Source organism: Mesocricetus auratus, unplaced genomic scaffold (genome assembly GCF_017639785.1).
Source record: "Mesocricetus auratus isolate SY011 unplaced genomic scaffold, BCM_Maur_2.0 Super-Scaffold_100011, whole genome shotgun sequence".
NCBI lineage: Eukaryota > Metazoa > Chordata > Mammalia > Rodentia > Cricetidae > Mesocricetus > Mesocricetus auratus.
In genome coordinates this window covers 70,283,994-70,297,550 of record NW_024429195.1, presented here as the reverse complement: position 1 = coordinate 70,297,550, position 13,557 = coordinate 70,283,994, and the positions used below count along the sequence as shown (strand labels likewise).

The 13,557-nt window shown below is 38.0% G+C and overlaps 1 protein-coding gene across 2 annotated transcripts in view; it reads left to right on the top strand.

The window, feature by feature from the left end:
• The window catches only part of Ccer1 (coiled-coil glutamate rich protein 1), a 75,511-nt gene extending 62,949 nt beyond the window's left edge, over window positions 1–12,562 (top strand). The window contains exons 3-4 of one of the 2 annotated variants that reach the window (XM_040754993.1): window positions 9,808–9,841; window positions 12,456–12,562. The gene's annotated coding sequence lies outside the window, so the exon portion shown is untranslated. The remainder of the gene's footprint in view (window positions 1–9,807; window positions 9,842–12,455) is intronic. The other variant, XM_005068024.4, reaches the window with a different exon arrangement.
• Window positions 12,563–13,557: the final 995 nt, after the last annotated feature.

Below are 13,557 nucleotides of genomic sequence, written 5' to 3'. Positions count from 1 at the left end.
TTTCAGGTCTGACCACTTGGTATTGCCTACCCAATCAAGAGCTTAACACTTAAAAAAACCTCACTTTGATTCCCACTGCACTCCAGATTGCCAACTGATCTCCCACAAAGTCCAGCATAATCCTGCCTTACCACAATCCTTCAGTTTCTCAAACATGCCCAGTTCTTTCCAACCATATCTTAAACTTGAAATCCTTTTTTCCCCAAATAATGACTTTACTTGATCCCTCACATGAGTCTCTTGCTAAGTCAAATATTCATGAACAGTAATGAGAACAATGCCTGATATATAGTAAGCTTCATATCAATGACTTTTTAGATTACCTGACCTGGCAGGGCTCCTCTGCTGTTTTCTAGAAAGATAGCACTTGGTATTATCTCCAAGTACTTCATAATACATAGTACGCATTATTATTTACTTTTTTGTTTACTATATCCATTTTAATCATTCATAGGGCATAAATTAGGTCACTTTTGCTCTTAGTTAGATTTTAAGGACCCCCAAACAGTGCCTTGTGTATGTGGTCTTTGCTGGGGTGGAGAGGAGTATCTGTTAAATCAACTTGTTTTGTTAAAGTTCTTCATTAACCAAGGTTTTCTTGCTTCAGTTATTTTCAGTTTGTTTTAAACTAGTTGTGAACCATAGGCAGAAAACTCTGTGTTACTTTTGTTTGGGCTATGAAGTTATTTGTGTAGGAGTAAAAATAGATCAAACTATTTGTCTAGTGTGTACAGGACACAGCAGTACTACCATGAAAATTGCCAGCAGTTTCAGGTCATTCTAGTAACCTCTCACTTTCCAGCCTACTAGTTGGTATTTCAGCATGGATGGGATAGGCTCACACAGCCCCATACCTAATTGAGAAGCTACAGGTGATCAACAGCTATTAGTGAAGGAAAGTAAGTTTTCCTTAATGATTGTGCCCGTTACGCTGCCAATTCTATAGTGGATAATGTAATACCCATATGCACGTGGGAAACACTAAGTGAGGATCAGTAGATTTTTATATATACATATATGTACATATGTACATGAAGCTGGGAAAGGAGAGTGAGATGGGGATATAATGAAAATAAAATATATCTGTGTGAAAGAAAAAGCATATTAAAAGTATTATATGACTGAGGATTTGGGGAAGCTTCAGATTTTAGTTATTGTAAGTTCAAAAAGGCAAGAGACATTTACATATTGGCCATAAAGCTGATTTTCAGAATGTAAAGTCTGATACACAGGAAGGGTCTCAGAAGACCCAGGTGTGATGATGAAGGCTGCTACCACTTTGGTTAGAACAACTAATAAATACATCTGACAATAATCAGACCAGCCTTCTGGTCATAGGCATGGATATATATATATATATTTTCTTAGGAAAAATGTATAAAACACTACAGATGGGAGATGATGCTGATCCGGTCACAAACTGGAATGACAGAGATGAGTTTAGGTCAATTTTTGACACTCTGGGCATAGGGAAAACTATTCGTTTTTTATGTTTAATATTTTTCTGATTTTCCTACAAAGTGGCACTGATTTTTTCATCAGTCAAACAAAATATAGGTACCATGAAAACAGAGAACCCTACTTATATGGCTGCATTCTTCATGTTATAATTACCTTATGCATTTCATTTACACACAAAATACTGAATTTTTTGGCAGTTTCACTAAACAGAAGTTGAAAGAAAAAATGACTCTCTGTTTAGTCAGATACTAGCTATATGTGACACACTTCAGTTTTCTGAAAGAATATAGAACTCACTCTACTGATGTGCTATGACCTTCTCAGCAAACTGTAAAGGGATTTCTTATAGTGTCAATATGCCGGTGATAAATTCTCTACATAGTGATGAAAGAACACCTTTGCACTGTCTTCATTAATTTTGTGGCTGAGTCTTTATGCCCCCAACAAATGCAGGTGTTGCTTCCTTGCCTCCTAATGTGGCTGTATTTTGAGAAAGGAAGTAAGTCATGTGAAATATGGTTGTGAAAGTAATAAGAGTAGCGTCTTGGTCCAATAAGTTTAGTATCCTTATAACAAGAAACATCATCAAGTACCTGCAAGAAATGAGGCCATGTCAGAACACAAGGAGGCAACTATCTGCAATTCCCATTGAGCGCCCCAACCAACGCTATCCACCTATTGATCTTGAATGTCTAGCTTTCAGAACCATGAAAAATAAATGTCTATTGGTTATTGCATTCAACACGTGGTATATTGTTGTGGCAATCTGAGAAGACTAATGCAATTTTTAAAGAATATTCCATTGGATATAGAGATTTCTTGATCCAAAACCTTATCACAAAATACGTTTTGACACTTTTTCTCTTTTGTATCCTATAGGTTAATTTCTGGAAAATCAGTAGCCATTTTCATTGCACTCTTTTATGCATTGTGATTTCCTTCTGTAGCCACTTTAAAATAACTTTTTATGCCCATGAACCTTCAGTTTTCTTCAGACAAATTTTGCTTGTTTATGTTTAGTTATTCTATTTACTGATCACTGTGTGTATGGGATTTTCACCTAATACCCCATGCAGTAATGGTTACTGGACTTTGTCTATAATATCATCAAGTTCTAGAAATTTCCTTTGATTTTCTTTTATAGTTTCTTGCCTGATGCTCAAATTGCTGGCTTTTGTGAAGAGATCCAACATTCTCTGATTGTGCACTGTTGTAACATCATTTAAAACTCTCTTTGTGTGCTCAGTAAGACATCTGGGATCTTTCAGGTTTGATGCCTGGCAAGCCTTGTTTTCCTGAGAGTGAGTCACATTTTCCTGTTGGGCTAAGTTTAAGTTATAGTCTATGAATCATTTTGTAGATCAATTATATTGCCCCAGGAGTACTAATGTATTGCATTTATCTTAACAGAGAACTTCATTGGATAGAAGTTGTGACTTCCTTTTGCAGAGAAGCAGCTAAAATTTAGTTCTTTTATCTAAGGGCTAGCATTTGTTCCCATATTTATTGAATTTGTTGAAAGTTTTTGGCAGATTTTACGCACAGAATTTTCTAAGGTAGTCTAATAAAATAAAAAATGGTTGTTATCTAAGGGTTATAAAATAACGAGAACCTTAGGTGTCAGATTGTAGTAAGGATGGTATTCAAGAAACCAGAGTATTTTGTTACTAATTAAAATGCCAAAATGAGTCATTTGAACTATTATTCTTCCCATCTTTTCTCTGGATCCATGTCTTCTACACAAAGCTGTTTTACAGCTATACAGATAAATATAACTTCTGTCCAATACTTTGTGAAGCCACTTATATGAGCCCTGTCCTAGGAAATGTGTTTTATCTTTTTGTAGAGTCAGATAATTGAGTACTCCAGAATCAATGTGTCAGGTACTTGATACTCAGGGCTATAAAAGTACAGAAAGTGAGGTGCTGAGGATCTTAATGCTAAAATCCACTCCTGAATGTATCCATCAGAAAGTCAGGACCTGATGCATCAAACATATCATTAATTTAAGAGAAATCACTTAGTCTTGTTGGAATCACAGGATTATCGTATAAGATGATAGTACCTGCTTCCAGATTGCCTTTATGAATAAATAAGATGAACCAATAAAACAATACAAACTTGCATACAGCTTTGCAAAGAGCTACATTTTTACCAAGGCAAACTTACAAGCGAGGTTTATTCTACCCCTCAAAGTGATATTTTTCAGTGGGCAATCAGTAGCTATTGCTGTGTCTTCTACTACTATTGTAGCAACACTTTACAATCAGGGTTTCTTTTCAAGTCTCCACCATTTGTGTGAGAAACTATGGATAGTACCAAATATTCTCTCTCTCTCTGTCTCTCTGTCTCTGTCTCTGTCTCTGTCTCTCTCTCTCTCTCTCTCTCTCTCTCTCTCTCTCTCTCTCTCTCTGTGTGTGTGTGTGTGTGTGTGTGTGTGTGTGTGATGTGTGATGAACTTCGATTATCTTATGCCATGGAAATTAACTGAAAGATTAAAAGTTGTAAGTAATTTTCCCTTTCCAGATGACTGAGGAGGAAAACTCCAAATGGGAAAGCATATTCTCTCTATGATAAATCACCATAATTAATAATACAGTGTTGAAGGCTAGACATGCCAAAACCACTTGTTTCAGTTATTAAGATTTCAAAACCATAACATATAATCTTATGTTTAAGGTAAGTCCTGGTCATTGTGAGTCTACACAGGTTAATAGGCTGAAGAAATATCCTGTCTAAATGATTAGCAATAGCTGACAATATTTGACAATAGATACATGTCTAAATATTTCTAAGATTATAAATCCCAGGTATAAAGTCATTTTTTTCACAAGGAGTCAAGAAATACTTCTCCCTTAGGGGCATTCAGGAGTTTTCCAGTTGTTTATTGATTAATTGGTCAATTTTGATATTTCTGAGACAGTGTCTCACTTTGTAGCTTTGTCTGTCCCGGAACTAACTCACCATGTAGAACAGGCTGTTCTCAAAATCACAGAGATTTTTGCCTGCATCCACTTTTGAAGTTAGGGAATTAAAGAAATGCCCCATTATGCTTGGATGAGTTTTCCATTTATTATTTCAAACCATGATTCAGAACTGAAGCACCAAAAGAAAAACTACAGCAGAGAGAAATTACTATCATGTTAATACCTTTATGTTGACTTCTTTCCATCATTAGCAGCCCAGATATTTATCGTCACTGTTGGAGGACTTTTGATAAGTACCCAGAACATAGCAGAAAACCTTAAAAACCTTAAAATTTTGACAATATTTCAATCATCATTTAAATGTGATTATAAGAGCTATTTCAAAGGCAAGAAGCAAAGGTTGATGTTTCTATATAAGACCTTTGTAATAGTTCCATTTGGAACCTTCAGCTTTTCATGAGAAGTTTATAGATACCTGCCTTGAGAGCCCAGCTGGTGAGTCTGAAACCACTTGGAAAGAAGACTGGAGGGACTCCTACCTTCTACATGCTTCCAGCATTTAAATTCAGGAGTTACACTCCCTGCAGACAAAATTACATATAACAAGAAAGAGACCCCTCCTTGGCATCATATGGCACCCAAATCCCAACCAGCCCTAAGCTCATCGGGATGAGACATGAAAAATTGGTCAGAATGGCTGTTCCATAAGTAAGGTGGGGACAGCATGTAAGATGTGGAGTTTTACTAAGAGTAAAAATTGTATCCATATGAATTCATTCATTCATCCATCCATTCATTCACTCACTCCCTCATTCATTGAGACAAGCTGATAGGCATCTAAGGCTGGCCCCCAAACAGCTATGTGGCCCAGAATAGTCAGTGTTATCACACTCAGTTTTTATGTCGTGTTAAGGGGAAATTGGACTTTGTGCATGTGAGGCAAGCACCCACAACCTGAGCTATGTTCACAGTCTTCTCAACATCCTTATGTCATATATATATATATATATCAATTCCAGGTCCCTCTCCCTACCATCCTCCCATGTTACCCACTGACCCCCCCATCCCATTCCCCATCCTCTCCCCAGAGAGGGCGAGGCCATACATGTGGAAATCATCAAAGTCTATCACAACATTTGGGGCAGGGCGTAGGCCCTCCCCTGTGTGTGTAGGCTGAAAGAGTATCCCTCCATGGGGAATGGGTCCCCAAAGTCCATTTGTGCACTAGGGATAAATAGACTGCCCAGGCCCCCTAACTGACACCCACATTCAGGAGGCTTGGTTCGATCCTATGCTTGCTCCTCAGCTGTCTGACTGGGGTCCATGAATGCCTATTTGCTCAGATAAACTGGTTATCTAGTTTTCTCCAACGTGGTCTTGACCCCTTTGCTCATCACTCCTCCCTCTCTGCAACTGGATTCCAGGAGTTCAGCTTAGTGTTTACCTGTGGGTATCTGCTTCTATTTCCATCAGCTACTGGATAAAGACTCTAGGATGGCATGTAAGGTAGTCATCAATCTCATTATAGGGGAAGGGCATTTAAGGAAGCCTCTCCACTATTGCTTAGATTCTTATTGGGTTCATCCTTGTGAATCTCTGAATGTTTCCCTAGTGCCAGATTTCTCTTTAAACCTACAATGGCTCCCATATGTAAAGATAAAAAGTGAATGGATACACAAACGATTCAGGAATTTATGTTATTTTGTTTATGTTTTATGGGGTATGGGATTTTGTTGTTGCTTGTATCTTAATATTATTTTGTTTTTTATTATAATTATTGTTATTATTGTTGTTGTAATTATTGAAAATACCTGAGGAGACACAGACTCTGTGGATCAATTTTGGAACTTTCTTTGAAATGATGAATGAAACAACCATGGTAAATGTGGAATTTCTTATCACCAAGGAAGGCATGTTATATTTCTGGAAAAGGTCATTTCCAATAAGTGCTGTGAAGCAGAATGTTCAGGGAGCAGACAGGTTGATTGAGGGCAGACATTCTTTCTCTGCTACCGTGCAGTACTTGCTTACATTCTTGCTTGCAGTCCTGAAGGAGAACGACATTGTAACCCATGAAATGTGCCACTAGCCTTACATAACTAACACTGTACACTCTAATTCAGGTGATTCTCTACTTTATTGCTGCAGATGTTATGACAGTGTGTCTTCATGGGTAGTGCATATGAATGGGGACTGGTTTGATGATAATGCAACAAAGTTATACGGAGTCAGAACTTCACTGAGAGCATCAGCTCTGCAGACTGCATGGCATTGGAAAAGTTACTGCATCTGTTTTTTACCACAGTTGTTCTACTATAAAATGGGTACCACAGTACCTGACTGAGAGAGACAGAGAGAAGTGGGCTGCTCTGCATGTAAGCACATTCTAGAAAGAAAGTTGATAAGCAATTTCATTTTCAATCTCCAAAAGTTCTATCCCCTTTAGTGTTACCCATAATAATGTCAGCAGTGCTTTCAAAAAGTCATTCTCAAATATAATTGCATATTTTAATAAATAGCAAGTCGACAATAATTACAAAATAATTCCCTCTGCTGCTAAATGCTCATCTGGACGGCTTTGCTTGCTGTTCAGTTGTATGAGCATCTGCTAAAATGAGGGAAGAGTATTTTGTTCCTGAAAAGGAAGAATCTCGTTTTTTTGTCAAAGCTATTCAGCAGTTGAAAATCCATTTATATGTTCACTAAGTAAAGAAAATCAAATGTTCACACTACTTCATTAAGGTACCTTCAACTCAAACTCACAAAAATCATGACTTGGTTATGGACATTTTTATTAAGCTTTTAACATAGATTTTAAGCTCCGAAATGCAGCAAAATTTACTGGATGTCAGTAGAGGAAGTATGCTTTTATTATCTTCTCTACCTGAAAATAAGGTGTAGGTTATTCAGGAGCTGTAGAATATGAACTACGTGGCTTACTGTTACCTCATATATTCTTCAGTGTGATAATTTCACAAGATTGAAAGAGTTAAGGCTACATAGTTCATTTATTTTATTAACTGGCTGTGTTGAAGTCTTTGGTGAATGCTTGCTACAATTTTGCTTAAGATACCATTTTGTTTACAAGGCTGGATTTAAACAATGTTTTTAAAACAGCATTCTTTAATCTGAAAATTTTCTAATTTTAAACATTATTTTTATTCAGTACAATTTGATCATGTTCTTGGTTTTCCTCATACTCTTCCCAGATCCCCATCCACCTACCCATCCAATTTCATGATATATCTATCTGTCTGTCTATCTATCTGTCTGTCTGTCTGTCTATCTATCTATATGTCTATCATGTTTACCCTCAATCTCACACTCTCTCTCTTCCCCACTCTCTCTTGTCTGCCACCCTAATGAATATCAAAACAAACTCCCCATTATGACTAAATGGGAGAAGGAGATTCACATGCCTGCCCAGGGTGCCTGCCCTGGGTGGTGAGAAGAAAACTCAAGCCCACCGGAAGTCTTATGGCACCAAACAGTTGGGCATTATCACAGTGAGCAAACACATGGTGGGGTATGGGAGAAAGAGGTACAGACAGAACGGTCCATGTCCTGTAGAGAGAGGCAGGTCTGAAGAGGTGAGGACGGTTTTGAGTAGGCTGAGGAGGATGGCCTGCTTGCCACTCAGGCACTGTGAAGTCTGAAGATGAGCTGCTGTCAAAGCCCATATCTGGGTCTGTGGCCCTTCTATATCCTCTATCTGTGTAGATGTATGGCTCCTGTTACCACCAAAGGTCGAAAGGATAGGGCTGCACAGAGCTGCCATCTCCATCGCTGACTGCAACACTAAGGAGAACTGCATCTGATCCTCACGAACCAACTGTTAACACTCGGGCAAGCAGGTCCTAAATCTCCCTTGGGCAGCACAATAGAGCTGACCCTGCTCCTGGGAGCATGGGCAAACCGACCCTCCTGAGTACATGAAAGGACAGAGCTAGCCCTGGCCCCCTTGTCTGTCATGTAGTGTGTGTGTGAGGTGGGAGAGTTGGCCCTGACCTCATGAGATCATGAGAGCTGAATCTGCCCCCTATCAGCTGCAGCAATTGTTGGCCCCTGCACCTCACCTGGCAACAAGGTTGAGCTGGCACTGGTTGTAAAGGTGCTGGTGAGCTTGCCCTGTGGGGAGGGTGAAAGCAGAAGAATTGGCCCCACCCTTTGTTGCCAGCTGTATGGAGTGAACTAACCAGGGTAGTACTGGGAAGCTCACCCTGGTGGTGGTGATGGGAGAGAACTGGCGGGATAACCAAACCTAAAACAAACCAGATCAGAACCAGTGCTGTGAGGTGGCCCACCCCAACACCCGCTTCATCTATGATCTGCTGGAGCACATGAAGGGGCCAGTCATACAGACCTAAAACTGAAGGATCTCCATGACAAAAGGAATCAACAGGATATCCGAGAGCAGTTCCAGTGAGAACCCAGCATTGACAATGCAGCAGAAATCAGAGGCCTTGAATTCATTGCAATGAACACATGCGAATAAAGATATCTACTAAAAGGTACACTGTGTCATACTGTACCTTCCACAATGAGGTTTTTCTTTTACTTTCTTTTTGTTATTCTTCTCTCTTACATTTTACTGTATGTGCAGGCAGGCTGCAAGGGCAGAGGGTACATACAAAGGTACTGGGAGAGGAGTAGAATCGAGGCGCATGATGTGAAAGCCACAAAAAAATCAATAAAAAGTAAAAAATAATTCTTTCCAAAAATATAGCTTTATTGTGATTAAAAACAGAAAATATAAGGTTATGTGTATGTGTAAACACATATACATACATAAATTTAAAGGCTAGTGATTTACAATGAAACAATTTCAAAAATATTAATGAGCATTTAACTCTCTCTGAACTACTATGATTTAGTACAACACGAAAAGATTAAAAGAAAAGCGTTTTTATTGTTTGTTTGTTTGTTTGGGGGAATAAAGCACTCTATTCAAGAAAATTGTCCACAAATGTACACAGAATAAAAAGTAATGAAGTAAGAGTGTATCAATAGCACAAGGCAGGCTTGAATAAATCACTAATGACCTTGACTATGCATTGTTTTCTAGACTCCCAAGCATATGATTTAGGAATGAGTGTGGGACTTAGCTACATATCAAAAATAAATGTCTCTAACACATTGCCATACATGGTAGCCAAAGTATCGCTTTCTTTGATCATGCTTGCCCATTCTCTGGTATTTCTCTGCAAGTCAGGTTTATTCTCAAAAGAAAGAAGTGCCTCTTTTATATTTCACCAGTCTGATCTTCGGAATCTCAAATCTATAATCACCGTCTTTAAATCCATAGACTCTTCTCCAGGTGCTCCTTTTCCATCTATATTTTTATGGAAAATGCAGCTGTCCTGCAAGGAAATTGATCCGTTTGAAATGATAGGATTGTTTCTTCTCTTTCTCACAACAGGTTCCCCAGGAAAGAACTGAACTCCCTCCCTGCTGTAAGTTAGTAGCTTTGAAACAATAGTATTTGCTTTATACAAACAACGTGCTCATCTGAAACATGTTGCTATTGGGTCATGTTGCCCACTCCTCCTACCTGATTGACCCATCAGCCTCTCTACAATTAGGCCTTCTGTTCTCTTTAGCTTGGTCTTATTTACTCAAGTTTCCAGTATAATTGTGTTTGCTCTCACTGAAACATCTCATCTATCAGCACACTGCATTCTCATTATTCATCACCTTCCACCTACTCAAATTCCTTTATTGTCTGCCATAGATATTTATAAGGCATGGCAACATGATAGCAACAATGGAATTGTTGACTGAGTACATCTTGAGTACCAGGAAAGCTGAAGCATTTCCCATGCTTTACTTTCAATTTTCAGCCTAGTGAGCTAGGGATAGAACTGCTCTCTCTTCAGAAAGGAATAAAACAATAAAACTTACATCCCTACATTTACTTTTCTTTCTTTGCAAGTGATTTTCTATTCCTTCTTGCTGTCGTTCTAAACATGCATAATTCTAATTTTGAAGCAACCTAAATATGTATATTTTTGTTTGCTCTGCACATGTGAACATTGCTAGAATAATCAACACAGTGTCCAGACTGATTGTACTTGAAATCCATGCATGCATCTCATACCTTAGAAAGAAAAAAACTCTCTTATTTTATTGCAATTTTCTGTGGGACTTGCTTATTTTCCATTATTGAATACAATGAACAATAGTATTTATGTAGTATTTATATTTTTTCAAATGTTTATGAAATGAAGAAATCTTCATGGTGATAATATTATTGTACTTCCTCTGATTCAGTATTATACTATGTGTACATGTGTCAAAATTTTACATAGTGACTCACAAATGTGTGTCAATCAAATGCTATGTGCCAGTCAGAACAAATAGAATATGAAATATCATTTGGTGGATATGTTAGCTTGCATTTCCTGCAGTAGGAAAGACACAAGAGAGTCCACATTGGATTTGTGCTAAAAGAGCTTTTCTTGAGCTTCAACATCTTAGAACTGGTGAGAATAATTGGAGAGCAAAGAGGAAGAGAATGAGGTAGAAGTGATAGATTATTATTCTCAAGCATGTTCTTTACTACACAAGGAGGAGAAATTCTCACTTCCGCGTGCCTAGTAAAAGCAACCATGATGATTAGAGGGTATTTCTCAACTTCTTTAAGTGGGAAATGGGAAATACTTGTATACAAGTAATATGGTAGTCTCTCAGAAACTGGATCATAAGGCTATTGTACATGGCAAAGGATGAGTTCAGTTTGGGTGTCTTAAAAATCAGGAAAATTGAGTCATATATCTACTCATCTGTTCTTGGGACAAGGGCTCTGCCACTTGAGATAATGCAGAAAAAAATAAGGTCATAGATTGTTTCATATGATGTATGCGAAATACTTGCTTATTACTGGATGAGCTCCTCATGAACACAGGGGCTTTAAGACAGAGACCTTTAAGACTTAGAAAGTAAGTAAACTTAGAAGACTCAGAAAGCTCCTAAGTTTACAAGATTGGAAAGACCCTAGCATCTCAATGGTCTTCAAATAGTAACTTCAATAGACACATCATTTCCATACCTTTAAAACTTACATGAGTTCATTTCATTGATCGGTTATCACCTGTTTTCAGGAGAAAAGTCATATAACAATGTATAAGACCAGGTACATTGGAGAACAGCTAAAACCAAATTCAAAGAAAATCTTCAGAAGCCTATCAACTAGTCTAGTGTCATCCTAAGACTCAACCATCTTCAAATCGGGGCCACAAACAGGGAAAATATTGAAAGTATGATCCTATGGTAGTAATTTAAATTTCAAACTATAATATTATCTTGTCTTAATATGATCTGGGACTCATGCATATTCAGACAAGAAAAGCATAAAAATCTACTACATCAATGATTATAAATGTTCTCTGTGATTCACAGATCTGGGATATACTATTTAATTGCTTTGCAGTTTATGAGCAGGGTTAGCACAGAGCAAGGGAACAATGGCAAGTTTGTAGTCCCAAATAACCAGGGTTCAAGTTGTTTGATCTTTTTCTCAATCTACAACTTTGGACAGATTATGTTTAATCTCTGGGGTTTCTATGCTTTCTCAATTGTAATGAGAACACTAAGTCCTTTATTTAACAATTATTGCAGAGAAATTCATCGTGTGTTTAAATATCTAATTCATAAATATGTATAGTAACATATATTATACTAAGTGATCTTGAGTCCAGTTAGTACCTTTGTAACCCACAGAACCCACCTGTTCTTTCGGGAATGAAAGAAAAATATCTTCACTAATCTTAGTATGATCTTAAATGATCCATGAAAAGTATTCACTTTCTTGTGTAGAATGCATCTATAGTAACTCAAAGCACTTTTGCCTGCCGCTAAGAGGATATTTAGATTTTACTGCTAATTTAGCTTAATTTTCATCTCATAATTTCTTGGTAGCACCCATCCCATTCAATTTTAAGTGATTTTTCCTGTCTATTCCCTTGCAAACAGAACATGGTGGTAGAAAAAATTTTCCCCTGAAAATTTCATCATGTTCTCTGTGTGATAACACTTATTCTGAAACAAATATCTTCATCTTCCAACCAGAGATTCATCCAGAAAGGAGAGAGCAGCAAAAGTGACCTTCCAGCATGCTCATTCTGCCAAGCTCCAGAAGTCTGGATTCCTTCTGAAATGAAGCAGCTACATTTTAATTTGTTCTTTGTAAATTCTGAGTCCTATTATTTTCTCTTATCTGTGCCTTTGTCTTCCTCTGCTGAGTTTAAGTGGCATAAAAATGAGAAAAAGAGCACAGGCAGGGACCTCTGACCTCACATCTATTTCTATTTTCTTGTAGCAGAAAAGTCCCTTGCATTTTGAAAAATGGCCAATTCTGGGATAACAGCACAAGAGGAATGCTTCAATGCTATTCTTGGCCCCAGCAGTAAGGAAGAAAGGAACAGAAATGGTGAAATTTAAAAGAAAAGTAGTACATGCTGCTTCTTGTGTCCTTTATGAGGTATAAATGCTAGACATAGAGAATCAGGACTTACAAGCAATCACTTGAGAAGGTTGTATTACCAAGTCCAGGCCTTCCACAAATCACTACGAGACTTCTAAGTGAAGAAACCCAAACTCCAGAAGACCACTTACTTATATTCTGTTGATTTTGTAGGTGCAGAACATGTTTCTGTTATCAGTGTCTTAAGAACTTTGACAGGTCAGGGTCACTTTTACACTGACTAGTTAGGTGGTAAGAGCTAGGGGTTGAAGGGATCTTAGTCACTGATGGAAACCTGGAGACGTGCACAGGGGAATTAGGCCAAGTCCAGATGGTCTCATTATTTAGTAAGTTGAAAGCTTGTCAAACAGAACTTGGCGGGAGGTTCAACAGGAGACTTTGAAATGCAGGAGGAACATGTCTTCTATGAGCCTGTAGAGACTACTAATAGAAAGGAAATTGTTCCCAGCGGTGCTAGATTGGATGCTAGGTCACAAGTGAGAATGAACACAGATGTTAAAGAACACTGGTAAAGTCTAGTTTCTTCCTCAGAAAGAATTAACTTTTGTTACCTAGTGATTTATTTTTTGTTTTTTTATGAGACAGGGTATCTCTGTATTGTTTTGGAGGCTATCGGTCCAGCCTGGCCTCGAACTCACAGAGATCTACCTGCCTCTGCCTCCCAAGTGCTAGAATTAAAGACGTACG